This window comes from Hibiscus syriacus, unplaced genomic scaffold (genome assembly GCF_006381635.1).
Source record: "Hibiscus syriacus cultivar Baekdansim isolate YM2019G1 unplaced genomic scaffold, ASM638163v2 tig00110221_pilon, whole genome shotgun sequence".
Lineage (NCBI taxonomy): Eukaryota > Viridiplantae > Streptophyta > Magnoliopsida > Malvales > Malvaceae > Hibiscus > Hibiscus syriacus.
The window spans coordinates 2,737,686-2,743,685 of record NW_024062635.1 but is presented as its reverse complement, the minus strand read 5'-3'; positions in this window follow the sequence as shown (position 1 = coordinate 2,743,685).

Below are 6,000 nucleotides of genomic sequence, written 5' to 3'. Positions count from 1 at the left end.
TCTCAAGAGCTTTAGCATGATTAATCACCTCCTGGAACGATGACAAGTTCAGTACTATCAGTATCTCTTTCAATCTAGTGCGCAAGCCCTCCACAAACCATTCACAAGAATCATTTTCTGTAGTTACAAGCTCCGAAGCAAACCGACTCAGCTTATTAAACTCATATTCGTATTCATATACGGAGCGATTCATCTGTTTCAAATTCATAAACTCCTATTTCATCTGCCTTATGAATTGATCTCCAATGTATTTGTGCTTAAACTCTTACAAGAACAGAGACCAAGTTACTTGATCACTTGACATCCTCATGGTGACATTTGTCCCCCATATTCTAGCTTGTCCTCTAAGTAAAGACACAGTTCCATCTAGCTTCTCCACTTCAGAACAGTGGAGACCATCTAACATGATTTTCATATCATTTAACCAAAGATCCGTTGCAAACGGACTTTCCTCGGCTTCTCCCTTAAATTCGGGAGCTCCTAATCCTCTCAAATCCTTTGCTACATTTGCTCTGGGAGTTGATGGAACAGGAGGTTGGAAACGTGTCAGGACAGTATCTAATGTCCTGAAGAAGATATATTGATCACTTACAGGCACTCCAGAAGGTGTATGTTCTTCACCTTGCCTGGCCAGAGCAGGTGAATTATTATTCTCAGCGGGCCGATCATCTCCCGCTTCACTTCGAGAACTACCATGCCCGAACATCTAATAAGAATAAACATATCATTCTATTAGCAAAACAACATACTCCATACTACACCAGATCAGAAGTTTTCACTATTTTGTTGGCATGTATACATTATAAGACACTCTAGACTTCGGTTTATGCCGAGAATCGACTAAACCATAACTCTTATACCATTAAATGTAACACCCCAACCCGTACCCGACCTAGATACGAGTCCGAGATGTCACATTGACTTTTTGAAACAATATTCTTCCAAAATAACAAAATATTTGAACTCATATTAAGAAAATATAATAATATACTATAGTGTACCGGTACACTGCTATAGTGTACCGATGCACAAAAACATCGAATATAAATTATGTATCGATGCACTGCTACAGTACTGAGAACCTGAGGTATGTGAGTACTATGAGTACTGTGAGGTTTTGCACTATGCTGTCACCACAGCTCGTATAAATTTACACCGAAGTACCACATAGAATTTGTCCTGAAGGACCGCGTAGAATTGCACCGTAGTGCCATATAAAATTGTCCATAAGGACCACATATAAATTCCTTAGAAATCATATACATATACCAAGGATCAAGTAGATGTCTCAAAAGACCTCATACATGTTCCAAAGAACACATATATATCCCGAAGGACCGCGTAGACCCTCTACTTTTGGCATGCCAACTATACTTATAGTTCTCATCTATATAACATGGGCTTTCACAATTCACATAGTTTATATCGCATAGACATATTATTTCCATACCTTTATCACATAGCTCATATAACTTTTCCTGCATATTCATGTCACATAATGCATATAATATGAATTCATGTCATGTATCATAATATGAAATGTAATCATGTATCAAAATATTGAATCTAGACTTATCATAAGTCTCGAACTGAATATTCTACTATATTCATGCTATGCATATGCACTCACCTATGTCTCCTTACCTTTCCCTCGATCAATCTTACTTGTCAATTGTTCTGGAACTTGTTTAGGCTCGATATCTACATAAATATAATTTTCAAGACAATTATAAGAAGCCTAAACCTTATAATTCGATAATAATAACTTGGGCTAATTTAATGAACCCAAAATTCAATTTTCCTTTAGGGGTGTACCGATGCACTATGGGTGCATCAGTAAACAAATTAGGTTTGAAATTCCCATGCATCGATGCACCCCTTAATATATCGATGCATCTTCAAAATTGGTCGTAGTACATTGGTACCCATTCATAGTGTATCAATGCACCTACCCAAAATAGGTTATTTCATCCGAAAATTCATCAACTCTTCATTAAATTTCATCATAAAATCTCCTGTCATACCACCAAACTCATCTACAACCATTTTAATTAACTTCTATCATTTCATCATCTTATTATCTCCCATATCTCATCCAAATTCTTAAAATTAAGAATCATACCCAATTTTTCATGTTATCCAAACTTAATTCTAACACTTATAACTTCTTATTCTCATAAATGACAAGTCAAATATAACCTCCAAATTCATTTAAACCCTCTTAATCAAAATTTCTCTTATCCACTTCTTATCTTTAATCCTTCATAATTTACAAATCTTTTAGTTTCTATAACCCTTTTCATCTCCATCACGTTTCCTAAGTCTTCTTTAACTAAAACCATACTTAAATTTTAAGGATTAACCAAAAGAAATCCAACTTACCTTGGCTTTGGTCTTCACGTTGAAGAAGAGAAGAAGATGGAGAAGATGAATAAGATAAGTCTGAAAACTTATCTCCTCAAAGCATGCTCCACATGGGTATTATAATACCCAATAATTATTATTTTATTATTTTCCTTGTTCAATGACTCATTTTCCCTTTAACTCTTCCTTCATTTACTAAACCATCCTACACCACATCTTTCAATTAATTCCTGAACTTTTTAATTTAATTAATCTGGTCATTGAATTTTAAAATCTTATACTTTAATCACTAGCCCAGTATTGAGGATGTTACATTCAGTCCTTAATATTTACACATTGTATCAATTTAGTCACTATTTTAATTTAATTAAATAAATTCACACTCCAATCCAGAGGTGCCACATGTCACTATATGATTGGAGTATGAATTTAATTAATTTTAATATTTTAATTAAATAAAATTTCCCACCAATCAGTAGAGGTAGCAAACGAGTCATTCAGACCGGGTTTGGGTTGGGTCATTTTGGATCGGTTAATTTCGGTCTATATTAAATTCGGTTTACTTTTGTTCGGATCGAATCTGGTTCGGATCTAGTTCGGTGTACAATAAATCAGATCGAGTTGGGTGATTATCGGATCAATTGATTTTTGAATCAGGTCAATATCGGGTTGGGTCAATATTGGATCGGTTGGTTTTTGGGTCGGGTTAATACTAGATCATTTAGATTTCGGGTCGGGTCAATATCAGATCGATTGATTTTCGGTTAGGTCAAGCTTTAGATCAGGTCAATTTGGGTTGAATTGGTAATGAGTCTAATAAAAAATCAAGTATATATAGAAGTATTGATATATTCTTGTAAAAATATGTCTTCTTGTTTGTTAATCTTATAATTTAGGCATAATTTTAATTCTCAATAGTTCAATATTTTGAATTAAACCACCATTTAGAGATGACAAATCGATAATTTGATACAAACACAATTTTATAATACGTGTTAGAATTTGTTATCAAAATTTTATATGTGTTAGAATTTGTTATCAAATTTTTATATTAATCTCGTATGAAAAGTTTATAATGAGAACTGTTTAATAAAGAAATAATTTTTTACTAAATTTTTTATTACCAATTATAAATTTAATATTTTTATTAAATTTTTAAAAATAATAAATAACTTTATTTGTTAAGTTTTAGTCATAACATAAGTAAACTTTATATTATTTTTATTATGAATATAATATTATCTCCTTTGTTTTAGTCGATTTCTATTATTTTTATTATAAATCAAATATTTTTATTACAAGTAAGATAAATAAATTTTATTTATTACCATTTTCAATCTTACAATTAGATTCTTACTTTTATATTTTTCTTAAACTTTCTACATTTTTATTATAAATCTAATTTTTTTTAATAAATTACCAATTTTATTTAAATTAATTTATTATTCAAAATAACTTTTATCGTTTAAATTAAAGTAAACTTCCTTATATATATTCAAAATAAAAAAAAGACCTCACTATTTAGGTTAAAGTATAATTTTGTTTATATAGAATTTATTTTATATATTATTTACAAAAATACTATATATATAAGTATGACGTTCTTCTTTAACTCAAGAAATTCAAAATTCAAGAATTTTCTCAGTCATCGCTCAATCCAGTTAGTTTCAATCGTCGCTCAACTTCTGCCATCTCCAACTATTCTGCACTGGCAATTCTATTTCTGACTCAACTCTCACATGCAGGCGCCACTTCATCCAGTGCCCAACTTCTCCTACCTTGTTGCGTGAGCACCTTGCCCTGGTATTGCTTGCTGTCGTAATTGATAACTTCCAATTTCCAAATACATCATATTTCACTTTTTTTTTTCAAGATTCACTTTAATTTGATTTCTTTAGTTAGTTATTTTAATATCATGTCAATTTATTATTTCCATTATTATTTACAATTATCACTATTAATTCATTACTAAAATCTGTTACGATCATTATTATTATTCTAAAAATTAATATTATTTTCTACTGTAATTATTATTAAAAATTTTAAGCGCAAGAGTTTTTAGTAATCAAAATGGTAATGTCAATATCTTTTATCTTATTGTATATCTCATTCACGCTAATTCGAATATCTTATTCTTCAGTCGAAAAAATCTTATTTGAAAAAAGACTTTGTTGAGTTAATCGATCGACGAAATAGCCAAGAGGTGGTGAATTGGCAATTAAGATTTTGGTGGAAGCTTTTGTAGAAAATAAAAAATATTTGCACAAGGATTTAGAATGGTTTGACTTTCTCAACCAATGTCTACGTCCACTACCTTAGCTATCCACACTAAGGATTTTCCAATAAATTCACTAATTTGTTCTTTCTTTTGAGGACAAAGAGTAACCTTAGAACTCCCTCAAGAATTATACCCCAAATTCTTGATAACACTCTCTCCCAAAGAGAAGAATACAAATTTCACAAACTTACAGAAAACCCTCACAAGGTAAGATGTTTGCACAATTCTAGAACAAAGAAAGAACACTCAAGAATAACACAATTGAGTATAAGTGGTGTTCTTGAAAGCAAAACTGAATATTGAATGAAAATTGGCTTGAATTTGCTCAAACTTGATGTTTAAAGCTTTCTCTTTGTTTCTCTCATAATTGTTATTGATCAATGGCTTCAGAACTTGTTTAAATACACCTTGGATTGATTCTAGCCGTTGGGAATCATTTGGGTGATGTTAGAGACGTTGTAGTGTGAAAACACTCTTGAAAAAGACAGCAGGGAGCATAGGGTATCGGTACCCCTTCAATGGGTATCGATACCTGTAGTGTAAAATTCAAATATTACGACCGTTAAATGACTAGGGTATCGGTACCTCTAAGGGGGTATCAATACCCATAGGGCATTATGTTTTTCTCAGACCCAAAACTTGCATAGGGGTATCGGTACCCATTAGGCAATCTGTTTTTCTCGGAGCCAAAATTGGAATAGGGGTATCGGTACACCCTATGAGGGGTATCGATACCTTCCTATTTAAAATTTATTTTTGGCTCGATTAAGGCTCGAAAAACTTTTCAAAATTGTTTCAAAAATATTTTAAGATTAAAACACAATTTCACACTTAAGTAAGGATTGAAATTGACATTTGAAAAACTTGGAGTAATATTTTGATATTCGAATAATTTAATCGAATATGCTTTAAAATGATTATAAAATCTTAAAATCCAATAACACTTAATTTGTTATATCGAAACATCAAAATGTTTTCAACAATCTCCCCCTCTTTGATATAACAAAACATTTTAGTAATTTTAAGATTTTCTTTCAAAAAATTACTCCCCCTTACAATAACACTTCTCCCCCTTTTTGTTAAATCAAAAAGACTCTATAAACGTTTTAAAACAAGTTTTTTAAAAATTTAGCCAATTGATATTTAGATAAAGCTTAAGCTGCTAAGATCACAATCAAGAGAAAGATTAGCCATTAGTTCCTTAAATCAATATTCATAGATAATATGTAATGGTAATTGGTCATATTCTAAATGATGCAAAAATTAATATAAACAATATAAACATTAAATTCAAATCATTCAAACAACCAAAATCAAATATATAAACATTCAAGTTCAATCATTTCCAAACATCCATA